This window comes from Petaurus breviceps, unplaced genomic scaffold, assembly GCF_028583685.1.
Source record: "Petaurus breviceps papuanus isolate PSGF00001 unplaced genomic scaffold, PetGlider_PUasm1.0 90281, whole genome shotgun sequence".
NCBI classification, from domain to species: domain Eukaryota; kingdom Metazoa; phylum Chordata; class Mammalia; order Diprotodontia; family Petauridae; genus Petaurus; species Petaurus breviceps.
This window is the reverse complement of record NW_027187205.1, coordinates 503,348-522,661: the sequence shown is the minus strand read 5'-3', so window position 1 is coordinate 522,661 and position 19,314 is coordinate 503,348. Positions and strand designations below refer to the sequence as shown.

Below are 19,314 nucleotides of genomic sequence, written 5' to 3'. Positions count from 1 at the left end.
GAGAGACGGAGTTCCTTTTTCTGGACTTCATGGTACCCAGTGAAATTGCAGATGCAGATAAAAAAAAGTGCTGTATAAGTTTGGTCTACTGCATAGAATAAGTGACAGGGAAGCCAGCTCATGGAATTAAGACAAGTGTTCACTTGTTGGTTCTTCCACTGTTTTGCAAGGGAACTTTACATGAGAAATTTAATCTCTCTGGGCCTCAGTTTCTCTATTAGTGAAAATGGGGAAAACAAACCTGTCTTGCAGGGTAGGTAGGGGAATTGATATAGGGAAGTTTGTGTAGGGAAAGACTCAAAATATTCCAATTCAATACAATATTTAAGTACCTACTACACGCAATCACAGTGCCAGAGATGCAAAGACTAAAAATGAAATAGTCCCTTCCTTGGAACTTATAGTCTAGTGGCATCATACAACATGTGCACAGCCAAGTAAAATAGAAAGTAACACGAAGTTCAAGAGATAAAGAACATAAATTAAAAAAACAGGACCTATCCAATCACAGTCAGCTCTACCAAGCTCTTTCCTACCCTGTGTAATGGAAATGCAGATTTAAAGATCTTCCCTGCCCCTAGGCTAACGTGCACCTGGAGCCTGGGGTGGGAGACTGGTTTTTCAGTAGATACTTTTTGATTGGCCAGTGGGTCAATAAGGTTGTTACATTCTCTGAGCCAGGAGAAGGCTATATAAGCCCTGATGTGTAGCTTTGTTTTGGGACTCACTTTGAGAAGTGTTCTGTGATTTGATCTGAATTCTGGGAAGCCGTTGTTGAGAGTCCCCCGGCTTTGAAAAACCCAGAATGTGGAAACCCAGATGTTGACTGGGTATGGATGTAATGGTTGGACAGTTTGGAAATCTGTCTACATGATGTTTCTGTCTTGATAATTATGTCTGTATATTTTGAAGTTTGGGGTGCTGACCTTTTTCCCCTGAACAAGGTAAACGATATATGTCTGACTGATTAAAGTAAGCTTGTTAACCCATTTTGAGTTGCTTTCCTTTAACAAAGCAGATCCAAGAACCTGTGGTAGCTGCAAACCCTGAGGACGCTTGGGGTGCTTGCTGCTACACCCTGCTATCTAGACCTTATAGGGAGAGGAAACTGAGTCAACCTCTGCCCTGGTCAGTGCTGCCCATGGCACTCCTTCCCACAGCAAGAACTGGGCGGTATCCTTAAAAGACTGAGCAAAAGTGTTCAGCCCAATGCCCAGGAGGTATGTGGCATCCAGCTGCCCACCAGGCCCAAGGGAGGAATTTGTTTCACTCACATGACATACTCATCCCAATGATGAGTCCCATTCAGCTTGGAGTCAGATTCCAAAGGGGTAGATCCATTTGTCAGGATATAATGGAAATGGATAAGCATTCTGGAAGGAGACAGACAGAGATCGAGATACAGATGGAGAGAGAGGGAGAAAGGAAGGGAGAGGAAGAGAGAGAGAGAAAAGGAAGAGGGAGGAGAGGGAGAGAGAGAGAGATGAAGAGATCAAACAGAGAGAGGAGAGATCAGACAAACAGACACAACAGTGATCAGTCATCGGGGCCTCACCGTCCTCCCCTGGACTGGTGGCTAGCACTCATACTAAAGGAAGAGCCTTGGTCTTCTTCACTAAGAGAAGTTAACAGTGGTGTGGGAAGGAGGTAGGTCAGGAAATCATTTGCCTTGGGAGGCTCAAGCAGGCAGGGCTCAAAGGTGTGGGAATCTCCTTCAAACTGCTGGTTATCTGACATTCCAATAACAAACCTCAATTAACAATTTACCTAGGATCACAAAATATCTTTGATTCCCCTGCCCTTCAGTTCCATTTTTTTATCTTCCACTCATTCAGTGAGATTCACAAAGTACTTGCTCCTGTCATCAGTGAGTTTGGGATGAGAGGCAGGGAAAAACCTCACTTTCTGGATAAGAAACCTTATTGCTGGTATGTTCAGCCAGACACATATTGCTTTTTGTCCCCAGATGCAGCCCTTATGCTCTGCAGCTCCCTAAAGTAAATGGACTTGGCATCTCAGACAGGAGAGACTGGGTTCCTAGCTTTGCCACTAATTTGCTATGAATCCATGAACATCTCATAACTTCTTTGAGACTCAATTTTCTCATCTGCAGAATGGGAAAAGTGATATCTGCACTGCCTATATCCTAGTATACACACTTTAAAGCACTATAAAAATAAGAGCTAGCAACATAAATTATGTCCAACTGAGTTTCACCAAAGTCCACTTCTCTCTACTCTAAATCTTTGACAAATGGTTGTCTATGTGTGTTCTAATCACTAGTAACTAGATTAACCAGAACATTCTATTTCCCAAAACATGCTAAATAACCAAAAGTTAATTTTTTTCAACTAAGTCTCCAAATATACCAATATGTGAGTGAGATCCATTTTTTTCTGATGGGAAAGACCAAAGACCAAAGAAGAGCTGGGCTGCTTCACAAGAGCAAGACCAAATACAGGAGTCTGAAATCCTGGCCCCAATTCTTCCCTCAGGGAACAGGAGACTCCTGGGATCCTTAGCTCCTCATGCAAATCAGGATGGGAAGAGAAAGACCGTGGAATAGGATAAAGAAGTAGGGAATGAAAAAGTGAATGGGATGAGACAGACAATTGTTTATTATGAGGGAAGAGGATGGAAAAAAGAAGCACAAAGCTTTCAGAATATTAGGATCAAAGAATGATTGAATTTTAGGATCAAAGACTTAAATAAATAAGAATCAGGGAATGTTAAGATTCTTAGAATCTCCAAGTTGGTAAAAATCTCAGGTCATCAAACTCTTTCTCCTACCCAATAAACAAATTTGTCTAATATCATCTTGCCTCTGCTCAGATAATGCAGTGGTGGGGAATTCATCTGGGCACCTATGGTCTGCACACTTTCTAAATAGATCGACCCTCTGGCTTTGCTCAACTCCCTGGGGGGAGAGGATGGGTGATCTCTGCTCTGTGTTTTCTAAGCTCAGTGCTCCAAACTGCTACATGCCCCCACCCCCACTTCAGCAATTAGGTACATGTTTTGCAGGTAGTACCAGGAGCCAGGATGAGGGAGAAACCAAGGGGAGTGGGAAACACAACTCTCATTGCTGGCTGCTGCACTCACAAGCCAACACACTCACTCTTTTACAGTCAGGCCATTACAGGGATAAATATAGACTCAGACTTAATGCTCTTGGCTGTGGATGATGATGAGGGGGGTGATACTCTCCCTCTAGGGCCCCTCTTTCCTTCACCTATTCAGTCAGACACATATCATACTTGATCTTCGTGTCAGTGATTTCAGGGGACAACCTTAGTTTCTGGATATGGAAACCTCATTAGTGGTATTATTCAGAAAGTTCATGCCCATCCTTAGCATACTGGACCACCATCACATGAAAGGCTTAGTTAAAGCAAACTTGCAGGGACATACTGGTAGATACTATGGTGCAGTGGGAAACACACTAAGTCTCCAAATATACCAATATGTGAGTGAATTCAACTCCTGACTGGGATATACATTCATTATGGGATGTGGGGCAAGGAACTGCACCTCTCCCAATCTCAGGATCTCTCTCTTCCTCAACTTCCTCCCAGAGCTGTTTTTAGGCTCTAAGAGAAAGTGCATGTGAAAACACTTTGGAGGAGAGCAAGCTGAAATGTGAGAGATGACTGGTGCTACCCGTTTTCAATGATCGAAGCTAATGGAATTGGGAGAAGTATGGATGGTATGAAAGGGCATTTAAGGTGCACAGGCAGATGGGGCTGGGGTGAGAAGGGGAGGGCATTAAGGGGAAATCTACCCTGTTGGCTCTTTTCCAGAAGGTAGAAAAGCAATACTACTGGAACCTGGACCTAGCAGAGCACCTTACATGCAGGAGGCACCCAGTAAATGAAGACCATGTTGTAACCAATTGTTTGGGACACTTCCCCCCCCCCCCAGCCCTCCTTCCCATACTAGATAAAAAAGACAGTCCAGAAGAGACTTGGCCAGAAGTGAAATCCCCTTCCAAGGTGCCCCAAGGGCTCAACCACTTACAACTCCTCCTTCCCATTTCCTCATCCACAGGGAAAACAATCTGAGAGTGGGAGTGGGTGCTGGGGAGCTAAGCCAGATGTCAAAGGCCTCCAAATGTCTTTAGCTGCCCAGTGAGTTGCCTGTTCCCCACTGCACCCCCGTAGCTCCCAGCCACCCATTTCTACTTCCATCCTTCCCCAGATCCTCTTCTTTTTTCATTTCTCTTTCCTCAAAATTAAGAATTAGCCCAGGCTACATTTGTCCCTCACCAGCCTCATTCTCAGGCCCTCTCCCACATACCTGGAATGAGAAGAATCCTGAACCCTCCATAACGGAGACAGAAATTCCACTTAATATTCAAATACCAGCTTTCCCCTTCCTCATTTCTAAAGTCCCCATCCTTTGGGTTCAGATACTGGGTTACCTTACAGTGCTAGCCTCTGAAGATCTCAAAACACATTTCAGTGTCTACTGGCACATTATCCCCCAACCCCTGCCTCAGAGGAGAAAAGACCCAGATAGGTCTTATAAAGGCTTTCAGGTGAAAGGGAAAATGTGGTTTTGGGAGCAAGTACACGGTTAAAAAAAAAAAAAGGATTAGTGTTCAGCTGTATCCTACAAAATTAATAAATTGTGTCTGGCAAAATCAAGTCCATTGTTTGCAGAGATGCATACTTTTGGGAGACAAAAGGACATTTGGTACCTGAACTTAGGGACCTAAAAGGTAACTCAGGACAGAAAGATCTATACAAAAGAAGTGGAAATGAACAGATACAGTTCTCTGTATCAGGCAGATCTCTCAAAACGCTAAAAGAAAGTTAACTGAGATTAGAGAGGCAGGTGGCCACAGTGGAAAGAACTAGGCATTGAACTCAAGAGTCACAACTACCACCCCAAGCACTTATATTGATGCTTGACCATGTCAAAGTCATTTCATTGGATCATAAATCTAGGGTCAGTAAGGGTCAGTAATCCTCAAGCTCATCTAGCCTACACTCCTCATTTTACAGATAAGGAAACTGAGACCCTGAGAGGTTAAGCAACTTGTCTAACTGGTCCAACAGGTATTAAATAGTAGAGATGGAATTCAAACATAGTTCCTCTGATTCCAAACCCAGGCTCTTCTGGCTGCATTGTGATGCTGCCTTCTGAGTCTTAGTTTTCTGTTTCTTGATCCGCAAATGAAATACTACAGAAGGCTATGTAAATGTGAGTTATTATTAATCACTCAAACATTCTAGGAGGAGATGCCTCAGAACAGAGGCTTTAAGTAAACAGAGGAGAGAGGGGACTGCTCTCCAGCTAGGGAAAAGCTTGTACATAGAAGTCCTGAATCAGGGAGTGACCAAGTGACTTCCCTGGCCAGTGTGGGGAACTCAAGTCTAGATCTCTGTTCCTGGCCCTCTCCTGTTGGCTCCCAAATGACAGCCCAGTCCATCCCAAAAAGCACTTTTAGTCCAGCAGTGTCTGACTGTGCTCATAATACCAACCAACAAATGTTTATAAAGAGCTATGAACAGAGTTCTATGCCAAAAAAGAGACAATGTTTAGCTAAGACACAGTTCCTACCCTCTTGAAATTCACAGTCTAATATGAGGATGACTCCAACCCCCACACATAAAATATACATTAGATGTTGGAGAGGATGTGGGAAAATTGGGACACTAATGCATTGTTGGTAGAATTGTGAACTGATCCAACCATTCTGGAGAGTAATTAGGAACTATGCCCAAAGGGCAATCAAACTGTCATGCCCTTTGATCCGGCAATACTATAGGTCTTTATCCCAAAGAGCTCATTAAAAAAAGGGAAAAGCACCTACATGTACAAAAATATGTATAGCTGCTCTTTTTATGGTGGCAAAGAATTGGAAATTGAGAGGATAGTCATCAATTGGGGAATGACTGAACACGTGGTATATGATTCTGATGGAATACTATTATGCTATAAGAAATGATAAGTAAGCAGATTTCAGAAAAACCTAGAAAGATTTACATGAATTTATACAAAATGAAGTGAGCAGAACCAAGAGAACATTGTAACCAGTAACAGTAATACTGTACAATGATTGACTGTGAATGATTTAGCTCTTCTCAGCAATACAATGATCCAGGACAATTCTAAAGGATTCAATAGAAAATGCCATCCACATTCAGAGAAAGAACTGATGGAATTTGATTGAAGTATATTATTTTCGCCTTCTTTAATTTGTAATCGTTTTTTTCTTTTACAATATGACTAATATGAAATATGTTTCACATGACTGCATACATACACACATATAAAATATGTACCCTATACTAAATTGTTTACTATCTTACAGAGTGGAAAGGTCAGGGAGGGAGGGAGAAAATTTGGAACTCAAAATATCTTTTAAATTAATGTTAAAAATTATCTTTACATGTAATCTATTTTTTAAAATATACATCAGAGAGGTGTAAAGTGCTTATTGTTCTCTAAGGGGAAGAAAACTTATCAATTTATTAACAGAGTAGAAAGTTTAGGGGTAGACTTCCTGAAGGAGCCAGCATTTATGTTAAGCTTTAGACGCTGGGGAGGAGTTCAACAGAAGAGGAGGGGAAGGAGGGCATTCTAGGCAAGAGAGAACTATGTGAGTAAAGGCTAGGAATTAGGAGATGCTAGGAAGAATGTTCAAAGGACAAGAAAAGTCAAGTTTGGTTGGAACTTAGAGTACTTCCAAGGAGATAATACGAGATAATGTTAGAAAAGCAGGGCTTTGTGGCATCTAGGTGGTGCAGTGAATAGAGCCCTGGCCCTGGAGTCAGGAAGACCTGAGTTCAAATCCAGCCTCATATACTTAACACAAAAACTAGCCATGTGACCTTGGGCAAGTCACTTAACCCCAATTGCCCTCCAAAAAGAAAAAAAAAGAATAGAAAAGAAAGGCCTTGAGTGTTGGGCAAAAGAATATAAGCTTTACTTGGTAAGGCAACAGAGAGCCACTAAAGATTTTTAAACATATGAAAGATGGGCTGAAGGCAGTAAAGTGGGAGCAGAAGAAGGGGAAGGGAAGAAAAAGGAAGAAACATTTATATAAAACCCACCATGTGCCAGGTACTGTGTTAAGAGCTTTATAAATATTATCTCATTCAATCTTCATCAAAAGCCTAGGAGGTAGATGAAGTTATCACTATTCTACAATTGAGGAAACTGAGGGAAACAGAGGTTAAGTGACTTGTTTATAACAATCACATAGCTAGTAAGTATGTGTGGCCAGATTTGAACTCAGATCTTTCTGACTCCAGGTCCAGAGTTCTATCTCCTGTGGCCACCTACCTGCCCATAAGAAGGCTATTATAATTGTACAGGTGGATGGTGATAATGGTTTATTCCAATAGAATATAAGCTCCAAGAGGGTAGGAACTGTTCTCTCTCTTTTTTTTTTTTTTTTGGTCTTTGTTTCCCCAGTGACCAATCCAGGATCTGACACACAATGAGTGTGCCACAAATGCTTGCTGAATGAAGAGATAGAGAATCTTGGAGAAGCTCCAAGAGGCTCCTTTTGGGAACAAAAGTTGATTTCTCTGGTGCCTCGGAAAACTGTCCAAATCAGTTTCCTACTTCAGATCCCAGAGGCTTTGCTGCCAAGAAAACCATCTAATCAGAGGAAAGGGGGAGGAGTCCCATTCCTTATTAACACAGGATCAGGCTTCACTCTGGCTTTTAGTTTATGAAATTTAGGACCAAGGTGGGCTAACTTGGTGATCAGGGAAGCAGGAGATGAAGGTGGATGGCTCAGGGGCAGTAGCCAGTCCTCCCTGACAGCAACAATCCAAATATCTTAGGTTTTCCATTAATAACCTGTTGGGATTTATTTACTTCAATCTTTACTGAACCTGCTCGGGGCCATCATGAAGGTAGTGGACAGAACTACCCTCATCATGGGAGTCAGGAGTTCTGGGTCTGAGCTCTGTCCTTCTGCCACATCGCTGCCTCTCTCTGGGTTTCAGTGTCTCCTTCCCTAGGCAGTTGTCATTAAATTGGCAGAGCTGATTCTTTACATGGAAGCATTCAGTATTTGGAAGGATGGTAAGAGACAGGCACACTAATACACTGTTGGTGGAGCTGTGAATTGGCCTGACCATTTATGACAAACAAGCTGGAATTATTTGGTAATCTTTAAACTATTTACAGTTTTGAACCCATTAATCCTACTATTGGGCATATGCCTCAAAGAAGTCAATAAAGGAAGTCAGAAAGACCTACAGTGAAATCTGGCCTCTCAGGAACTTATCTACCACCCTAGAAACTCACTTAACCTCTGCCTCAGTTTCCTCAATTGTAAAATGGGGATAATGATACCTCCTCTGGGTTGTTGTGAGTGCTTTGCATAGTGTCTGGCACATAGTAGGCATTTAATAAATGTTTCCTTTCCTTAACAAATTGTTCAGAGCAGCATTCTTCATGGTAGAAAAAATACTAAAAAGCAAGAGAACTTGTATTAATTGCAATGAATAATTATAGACCTGGAGAATAGAGGACAAAACACACACATCCTTCATTTTGCTAGAGTGGTGGGAGACCATAGGTGCAGAATATCACACCAATTGCCAGACTTGGTTATTCTGTTAGTGAGTCAGGCTTACCTCTTTTTCTTTGTTACAAAGAGAAGAAATATATCAAGAAATGAGAGTGCTTGTTTTTATTTTTAAAAGCTATATTTTTTAATTAAAAAAAAAGAAATAAAATGAAGGGGATGGACTAAATCTGGGATGACAGATTTAGAGTTGGATGGGGTCTTTGAGGCCATCTACCCCAACCTCATTTCATAGATAAGGAACTGAAGCCAAGGGAAGTTAAGTGACTTACCCAAGGGCACACAGGCAGTAAAGAGTAGAGCCAAAATCTAAATCCTTAAGGTCTTACTCTAAATCCAGGGCTCTTCCCATTAGTCTACAATGCCTCAGATGATCTCTAAGGCCCTTTTTGGTTCTAAATGCCTATGACCTATGATTTGTTTCCAGCCTATATTCTTTGAAAGTTATCACAGCAAAGTACAGAGGGTTGGCCATGAAGTCAGGAAAAGATCAAGTCCAGCTCCTAACAGACACTATCTATGTGACCACGACTAAGTCCCCTGACCTCTCACAGTGTCTCCAGGCAACTATCAGAGACCATAAATTGCAGATAAATTATCAATGTCAGTGAAGGGAAGTCCCAGACCAAAAATTCATCTCTTAGGGAAATGACTTGCTAAATTTACATCCTACTTAGTGAAGCAAGTCTACCCTTTTTTCAGCCAGAAAACTTCTTCCTATAAGCTTCAAGAGAATGCCCAAGTTCTAGTGATGATCATGTCCATGTTTCCCCTCTGACTACCCCCCCCATGCTATTCCTAGTTTTAAAGACTTAGCTTTTTACCTTGCTCAGCCAACTTCCTCCCCACCCCATGAGGCCTCCTCCTTTCTATTGGTCCATCTTTCTGGATACAGTGGCTATATACCATTCTCTCACAATATATATTCTCTCTTTCCTGGGTTTTTATGATATTACTCTATCATAATTCTCTCCCTACCAGTGTGATCAATCCTTCTCAATTTGCTGTGCAGAATGGGTCATCCATATCCTTTTGCTCGGCATGGATATAACCTGGAGATTCATCCTGGGACCTCTCCTTTTCTCTTTCTATATTATCTCTCTCAGTGATATCCATGGGTTCAGCCATCATGTGGGCAGGGAAGGGAATGGAATAAGTATTTATATAATGCCTACTATGAGCTAGGCACTATGTTAATGTGCTTTTTACAAATATCTCACTTGCTTCTCACACCCCTGAAAGGTAGGTGCCTATTATGATCTCTATTTTACAACTAAGGAAACTAAGGCAAACTGAGATTGTGACTTGCCTAGGGACACACAGTTAGTAAGTGTCTGAGGACAGATTTGAACTTAGATTTTCCTGACTTCAGGCCCAGTGCTCTGTCCACTGTGTTACCAGCTGTATAGTCTATGCAGACCAAGTCTACTCCCAAATCTACATAACCACCTCTCATCTTTCTTGTCAACTCTACTTTATCATCTCAAGCCTCAAACCATGGGTTAAGGGGTTGCCTATCTCAGGCATGTGAAGACTTCCCCTGCCAAAATGGGCAGATGAGAATATTTTCCTCCAGGCCATGAAGGCGGCTGAAGTAGGTGCTGTGAGTGCTTAGAGTTTGGTCAGGCATCAAAGATGCCAAGGTCATCCACTGCATCCTGGGCCACTGTCTTGACTTTTGTCCTACCACTGGACTTCGATGACTCTAGTAGAGCAAGTAGGGCTGTTAACTTTGTGCAACTCGACCTCACTTAAATCCAATTCACTTGAAAGTCAAGATATCACCTGTGACAGCATTGGTCCTCTTTGAAGTTGAAGTGCTGAACAACAACTCTCTCACCTCCAATCATCCCATAGGTACCTCAAACCCAACATATCCAAAAGGAAACTCATCATATTTTCCCCTAAGTCTTCCCTTCTTGCTAACTTCCCTATTCCCATTGAGAGCCCCATCATTCTTCCAGTCACCCAGGTTCAATAACCCAGGTTCTATACCTAGGACTTATATTCCCAGACCTTCAATATCACCTCCCTATCCAATCAGTTGCCAAGTCTTATTTATCCTGCTTCCCCAGCATCTCTTGTACCTGCCCCCTTCTCTCCAGTCACACCACAACCACCCTAATTCAGGCCCTCATCACCTCCCATCTGGACTTCTGTAATAGCACTGGTCTCCCCCCAAGCCAGTCTTCCATTTTCTATCCTCCATCTTTCCATTCTCTATCTTCCATCCTCCACACAGCTGCCAGATTGATATTCTTAAAGCACAGATCCGACCACATCAATCAATCCCCTGGACTCATTAAACATCCACGTTCTCTCTAAATTAAAATACAAACTCCTCTATTTGGCATTTAAAGGCTCACAATACAGTTCCAGACAATCTTTCCAAGCTAATTACTCATTATTTTCCCTCTCAAATTCCATTCCAATTAAACTGAAGGACTTTCTATTCTGCAGATATGCAATTCCATCTAAGTCTTTGCAGGCTAACATCTATACCTGGAATGTTCTCTTTCTTCACCTTTGCCTCCTGGAAGTGCTACCCAGTGCCACCTCCTAAGATAGGCCCTTCTCAATTCCCTTAGCAAAAAATGACCTGGATAATTTTGTACCTAGCTTGTATTTACTTTTCTGTGTACATGTTCTATCTCCCTAGTAGGATATAAGTTCCTTCAGGACAAGGACTGTCTTGTTTCTGTCTTTGAACCCTCATCACTTAAGCACAGTATCTGATACACTTATATACGCTTATAAGGGTGCATTATTATATATGCTTAATAAAGGTGCATTGATTTGAAATGAATGCATGCTCCCTCTTTCTCCATGGCTCAAACACAAGCCTGCATTTAGGATCCCAAGGGTAGATGCACCTAGGTTTAGTCTAAGGCAAAGAGGGTATTTACTGGTCAGTTTCCAGTTCCCTTTCTTTCTGACTAGGTTGCCAACAGCACTCCCAGCACTCACCTACACTGGTCACACAGGGCCTTCACTTTCAGGATGTCCATCACTCAGGACAGGTTTAACAGTCACAGAAGGCAGAAGGCAGTAGCTGAAGAGTATATACATCTCTGATGAGCTTGTAAGAATAGAGAAGCTCAGTTTCCTCTTGTTTAAAAACCCAGCCCTGTCCCCTAGTACCTGAGAATAATGATTAAGGAGCTAAGACTGGCAAATGTGTCATTAAACATGTTATATTAAGCAGACTGATGTGTATGATAGCTAACATTCATTTAGCACTTTACAAAGAAGCAGCCATCATAGTGGAAAGTGATGGACTTGGAGTCAGGAACACCTGAGTTTGAGTACTCCCTTAGATACTTACTAGCCTTGTTACCCTGGACAAATTTAGCCTCTCCCTGCCTCGGTTTCCTCATCAGTAAAATAAGGATAATAATAGAACCTACCTCAGATGGTTGTTGTGAGTCTCAAATGAGATAATATAAATAAGTTGCTTTGCAAACCTTAAAGTGTTAGATCAATGTTAGCTATTATTACATATTTTATCTCATTCAGCCTTCACACCAACACTGTGAAGTAGGTGCAATTATCCCCATTTTACAGTTAGGTCTGAGAAAGATAAAATGGCTTGCCCAACTACTAAATGTCTGAGCTAGAATTGTAACTCAGGTCTTCCTGACTCCAACTCTATCATGGAGGGGAACTCTGTGCTACTGCCTCCCCCTACCCATACATGGCTTCCAGAGGCTGAACTTTCCCCAGTTCTTTCTCATTTTGCTCAGGCAGGCATTAGTTCTGTACCTGGCTCTGAAGGGAAAGATCAGCTTTCCCATGGGTAAGTAAGGTGGATTTTAGTGTGTGTAAAGTAGATTTTTGTTATTCTTTCTTATAGTTTAGTTTCCCAGAATCCATGCCCATAACAATCTCTATTTCTCAGGCTCATGGCTTGTAAACACCTTGCACAGTGTTATATAATGATAATTAATATAAACATTTGTGCCTAAATTGTAAATATCTACTGTAACTGTGCAGTGAGATATATCGGTGAGATAATGTAAACTTGTGAGGCTACTGCTGGCAATATGCCTTTTTTGTTTATTCCCTATAAAGCAAGTGGGCACTGGTCAGTGATTGGGGAACCCTTAGGGTTGAAAGCACAAGCTGGAATGCTGTGTGTGCCTTGATCAGCCCTCACACCAAGGCTAGATGAGAATCTGTGTTTGCCTCAATCAGCCCCCATTGAAGCCTGAGGGGATTTAGGAGAGAGCACAAGCTGCCCCCCTCTCAGTAGACTCCAAGATCTGTGGGTAGTTGCCCCACCCCTTCTCAACAGCCCCTTCCTGAAGGGTGATTAAGAAATGTAGTAGGAGTTACTCCTATTATCAGCTACCCTTTTGTGAAAAGACTAGCCTAGAATAAAGTAAGATTATTAACCCCTCCAAAGCTGTCTTCCTGTCTGACTAGATCAAGAGTGAACCTGTGCTAGCAGCCCTCCTGTGTGCTAGCATTACCTGTCTTACACCATGGAACCCTTGAAGTGTTTTCACCTTTAGTTATAGAATCGTAGGATTTCTGATTTGGCTGGAATCTCAGAGGCCATTCCATCTACCCTATTCTTACCTAGAAATTCCTTCTGCAGAATAGTTAAGTGGCCTCTCAGCCTTTGCCCAAAGCCTTCCAGTGAAAAGGATCTCAGTATCCTCCCCAATTGGGCAATACCCTGATTATGAGGACAATCATGATGGTACCCATCCAAAACCTGCCTATCTTCAACCTACTATTTCTGGTTCTATCCTCTAGGCCAATAGTTTGGTTAAGAGGCCTTGGGATCTCTTCCAGTGAGAATAGGTTTTTCCTATTCCGCATGGCTGAAATCCCTCTGTGGCTAGAAGAAAGGGGCTGTTACTAAAGATGTAGATCATAATCCTCATTGTCAGTATCCTGTCCTCTTATTAGAGCATAAGCTCCCTGAGGTCAGGGACCAGGGTTTGCCTAGACTTTGCGTCTTCCCACTGTGTAGCACAATGCCCTACACATAGTAGGCACTTAAATGTTCACATTCCTTGCTATTAACAGGGTTTATATAGCTAGGTGACTCTAGATAGAGTTCTGGACCTGGAGTTCAGAATTTAGGAAAGATCTAAATTCAAGTCCAGCCTCAGACATTTACTAGCTAGCTAAGTGACCCACTTGACTAATGGATGGCTGTCTCAATTGGCTCATCCGGAAAATGGGAATAATAATAGCACCTTACCTCCCAGAGTTATTGTGAAGATAAAATAATGATAATATTTGTAAAGGGTTTTGCCAACCTTAAAGCACTATGTAAATGCTAGCTATTATTATTACAGGGTAGGCTGAAAGGCCTATCCCTATGAGGAAGTCTTCCAGAGAGAATCATAACAATGAAGGCCTGTACAAAGCTTTAGTATTTTCCCCAGAGTAACTAGCAAGGTTACTGAATCATCTCTTTTTTTTCCTCAGGAAACTCAGGTTCGAATAGGTTGAATGACTAGCCCAAGGTTAACCCACTAGTAGATATTCGAGCCAGGGGCCACACCCAGGTCTCTTGTGACTGCAAATCCTGTGCTCTTGCCATAGTCACACCAAGAAAAAGAATCTGAGCCTGTGATTTCTGGGAGGAAAGTCTTGTTGGAGGGGTTCAAGCATGTGAAAGGAGTGAGCAGCAGAGCTAATCCCTACCACTCAACAGCTCATTTACTCCCTGAAGTTATTTCTCCTTCCCAGGGAGCCAGCTAAGCCTAAAGCTGATCACACAGAAGTGGCAAGCTGGAGCAGAGGAGGTAAAGGGTAGCTAGATGAATAAGGGAGTGATATATGGAATCTAATCACAGCCTCTGTGCAAGGCTGCGTTGTGAGGCCTCCCAGAAGTAGGGGAAAGAAGAATCAGCAGAGGATAACAGATTGAGAGAAAGTTATTCCAATCCCTTCCTTTTGCAGAGAAGGAAATGGAGGCCCAGAGAGTTCAAGTAACTTGTCCAAGGTCATAAAGGTAGTAAGTGGCAGAAGTAGAATGTGACCCTATATCACATATAGGTCAAATGAGGTTTCCTCTATGTCACTTTGTCCCAACCCATTAAGCCTAAGGGATTCTAATCTTTCACCCAAGGGGCCCCTTCTCTCATTTGGGAGCTGGATCTCTAATACCACAGGGGAAGGATAGGCAGTTCCTGGCTGAGCAGCCTGGTTAGCAAGAGTGTGCTAAAATTTTATGAGTCTGTGAATGTCAAGATGATGGTACCCTGGAGCCTCCTCAGCTTGTTCTCATCTTTCTCTCTCTAAGCTGAGGAAGCAAAGAAGGAGGAATGATATCCAGGGCCTCTAACTTGACAAAAGACCCATTTACTAGAGCAGGGGTGAGAAATCTGGGGCCTTGAGGCCACACGTGGCCTTCTAGGTTCTCAAGTTTGGCTCTTTGACTGAATCCAAACCTCACAAGTCAAATGACCGCACTTAAGGACCCAGAGGGCCACATATGGCCTCAAGGCCCCAGGTTCCACCCCTGTACTAGACGGTAGCCCTAGGCTGGTTTCACAGAGATCCTCAGGTCTGTCCTTGATTCACTCACCTTCTGTGGCACCATCAACCTGTACAAGGGACCTCAGAGATCGGCTTATTTTATAGATGGGAAAACTCAGGGTCGAGGTAGGGAAAATACTTTGGCCAAGTTCATACAGAAGTTAATAATATAGCCAGAACGAGGTCTGATGGCTCTGAATCCAATGTTCTTTCAATTACATCATGAGATTAAGGGGTAGAATATTGTACTAGGTATTTGGGGCGACACTAATACGTTTATATAGCACTTTTAAGCTTGCCAAATGATCACCATTTTACAGATTAGGAAACAGGGCAACAGAGGTTAAATAACTTGCCAAAGGTCACAGGAGTACTGCAGGCACAAATGAGTTGGAATTTGCATGATAGGAGGAAATATCCACATGGATGAGATCATTGAACCATTTGAATCTTTGAGTGGAGTATGGAAGAAGAGATTTGTTTTAACGACAGGGATAACTTTGACCCTCTCATTATTAATATCAAATAGGTATAAAACAGGTAGATATATGTCTGGCAAATGTATAAGTCACTGTCATGGAAGACATCTACCTGAAAATTCAAAAAGAAGAGATTTTCCATAGAAGATGAGGTTCTCCTAATACTCTTGTATGAGGATGGCACTATGATGATTGCATGAAGCAAATCTTGGATCATTACAGAGCCTCCTAAATGAGATCACTCAAAAGAATTTGGCATAAATAGCAGCATAAGGGGAAAAAAAACCAAATGGATAAAAACATGCTTATTTTCCAGACTACAATGTGCAATTGGACATACAACCTGCAAAGCTGGTCTGTCAGATTTGGAAGGATCCCAAAGGTGGACAATGAACTGGGCCCAGAAATGAACAAAAGGAAGAAAGTGTGTGGGTTTATCTTTGGGAAATTGTGCATTGCCTTCAATGATTCCAAGTTTTTCCATAAAACAAAGGTCCATCTTTTTAACCTCAATATTCTTCTGGTGATGTCATAAAGCTGCAAGTCTCAGAACATCACAGCCTCTTAAAAATAAATTGTGGGTTACCTGGAGGGCAACAGAGAGGTGAATGTGGGCATAAGTAGGCTGCATGTATTATCAATGACTACCAATGACAGTAGGAAGAAGTAGGTATGAGTGTGTAAAAGGGATGAGTGCAAACCCACATCACTTACTAAACTTTGAGGCTAGAGTAGAGGGAGAATCTCATCGAGACCCATGTCAGAATTGTTATACCCTCAAAAGGGACATTTGGAATGGGTGCCAAGGCTCACCATCATTCTCCTCTCTGCCTGGCAAAATAAGGTCTTAAAAAGGAGGGTTAACAGCAGTTTTAAGACTAGTCCACTTGTTTCTACTGCCCAACAGCTATTTGGGTTCTGCAACTCAGGTACCCATGATTCTCTCACAGTTACTTCTAGAGAATGTGGGCAACCAGGATAAGACCCTAAGAAACATACCTAGAGTGGAATTTGAGTGTAAAAGTCAGTCCCCTTCATTGTTTGTCCTCAATATCATTCCAATTAGGTGTTCCATTTGTCCAGTTCATCTGACAATGGCAGTGCCAATCCCACATTCCATCATGGGAAAGCAGGAGCACAGGGCCCACCAACATTAAGGCAGGGAAAATTGATATAACAACACTTTTTTACATGTGTATTGCAAAGCACTTTCTCACATCCATTATAGTTTCATCCCCACATCACTCCAAAAGGCAAGGAGAACAAGGAATTACTATCCCTTCTGGACACTAGGAAAAACTCAGATCTAAAGAAGTTGTGATTTGCCTAAGGGCACACAGGTAATTTACCAAGTCTCCTAACTTAGACCATAAAGTTTTTTCCATGGCACCACAGAGTTCCAGGCTCACTCATGGATGGACTTTATTACCTTTATGGAAACTCAAAGGTTAGAAGACCCCAGGCCCCATGAAGAGTTCAGCCTCAAGGCCAGAGCCAATAACCCATTCTCCCCAAGCTGTTTCCTACGAAGAAAACTGTCTAAGGCACCATAATGACACCCCTTTTACTCATGCAACCTGAAACACGACCAAATATGGACTGCTGATTTTCACTACCATCCCCCCATCAGCTCTCCCTTTTCCCCTACCCTACCTTATGGCTTCTCTAAACATTCCAACCCGGAATTTGATATGTGCACAGTATAAACGCGTCAAATCAATCTCGACTTTGACCGAACAAGGCATTGTAGCCATACAAAGGGTGCCATTAAATAAGGAGTCAATTTAAGAACTGCAGTCCCAACATGGGATTTGGACTAGAAGTCCCTTCCAGGTTTAAATCCCATTATCCTCTAAATTCTCAATAAGTCTTCCTGGGACCCTTCAGTATGTAAACCTTGAAAGCATCTCCAACCACAATACCTCTTCTCCCTTTCACAGGGACCAGCCATTATCAGATGGAAGGAGGGAAAGAAGACGGTGGAGGAACTTGTTTTGAGCTCTCTCCAGAAGATGCATCATATGAAAAGATGGAAGAAAAGGGGCCTCTACTGTCCTTCCCCGTTCTAAATTAAATGGTGCCGGACAGACTTTTTTGGGGAGGGGAGAAACAAGTTTGCAAACACACTGACTTCTGGGAAGACACCCAGCTGCACACCCCCTCTCAGTTCGGCCCCATCCACCTGGGCTCCACCCATCTCGCCATACTCAGGGCGGGGTGGGGGGAATTAAGCAGGGTTTCAATACTACTGAGGACTCCCGGAGGGGAGGGTGGAAAGGGAGTGGGAAGATGGAGAGCACTGCAAGGGTCAGGCAACCCGAAACAAGCCCCGTTCTTTTGTGCTAGTTTTCCCTCTCACTGGATTCCCCCTTACACAGATCAGGAGTAGTCCTATGCCATGTTCAACTCCGCTAGAGTCTCAGAACGAAGTCTGGGGTTTCGGAAGGGCCGAGTCGCTAGAGGGGACACCTCCCTAGCCTCCTTCTCGCAAATCCCGTGGCTTGGGAGGAAACTGGGCGCCCTCAGGTGGCCGGGCCGGAGCGGAATCACCAGACACAGGGAAGATATTCTCGGGTGGATGTGGGAGCTAAGATTCCGTTCAAGTCACCGGGGACCCCCTGGACCTGGGTTCTTTCTTTTCCTGTGGACAGTCCCCACTCAGGCCAGGAGTTTCCATTTCCCTAGCTCTCACCCTCAAGCTCGGACCTAGCGCTGGAGAGAGGGCGGATAGCGGGCCCAAACTTCAAATCCGCTCAGCTCAGTGCCGCTCCTTCTAGCCTAGCCCTGTTCAGTCCCGTCCCGTCCGGTCCTGTCGTGTCCCGTCCCGTCCCGTCCTCCCTTTCCCCTAACCCCGAGGAAGGCCAGCCCGGACTTACCGCTCTTTGGCTCTGGGCTCCCAGATACCCGCTGCAGATGCCGTAGGTAAGGGGTGCCGCCCCCGCCTCACGGAGTGATCACCCCTAACCAGTACCTCTGGGGCATCCCCGAGGGGATAGCTCCCTTCGGGCCCGAGGAGCCCGCGGGACGCCTGGCCACAGCTCTGGCCCGGGACAGGGCTCACGCTGCAGCCCACATAACCGCTCAGCCTTTTAGTTCCAGCCCCAGTCCTCCAGCTCCGGGTCCCGGTCCTCCTCTCCTGGGCCGGGCGGTGGCTTGGACTCCTCCCACAGCTGGGGGAGGGGAGTCGGAGAGGAGGGAAGTAAGGAGGGAGAGGCGGAGCGCTTCCTGGAGGGACGTGGGGGACTCAGCTGAGCTCCCAAACCCGGGCAGGAGCGAGGCCTCTGTCCCACACTGGTGTGAGCAGCCGGCACACCGCTGGGGCTCCAAGCCTCCCACAGCTGGCGCGCCTCTGGCCACGCCGAGCCTTCGAGGCAGGAATGCTCTACTTCCGAAGGTTTTCTTGGCGGAGCTCCCGGGCGCGTTCGGTGCTGAAACGCTCTTCTTCTCAAGGTTCGCAGCTGAAACACTCGGAGCTTCCGCACGTTGGTTCGCAGTCGAGGCAACTCCTGGCTCTAGGCGCGCATGGTGGACCCAAAGCTGTGTGCCCACCGTTCGCAGCTGGCAAGCAGCGGGTTCTCCCGAGGTTGCTCTCGCAGTAGCTGGCGCCGCCGATCTCAAAGAACACACTACTGCCAGTCTGTGGACAGACGCAACGAAACCGAGGGGTGGGGTGGGCCCAGCTCACGCAGCACCCCTGCCTGCAGGGGCGCCCCACGGTGAGGTAGATAGCAACTCTCCATTACGCCCCGATCTATTGTGTGAATTCAACCCTGCTCTGGG

General features: G+C 44.1%; 1 protein-coding gene across 3 annotated transcripts in view; it reads right to left on the bottom strand.

The window, feature by feature from the left end:
- CPNE2 (copine 2) overlaps positions 1-19,314 on the bottom strand; it is a 91,584-nt gene extending 72,270 nt beyond the window's left edge. Inside the window, exon 1 of one of the 3 annotated variants that reach the window (XM_069107801.1) lies at positions 18,411-19,314. The gene's annotated coding sequence lies outside the window, so the exon portion shown is untranslated. The remainder of the gene's footprint in view (positions 1-18,410) is intronic. The other 2 variants (XM_069107802.1, XM_069107803.1) reach the window with 2 other exon arrangements.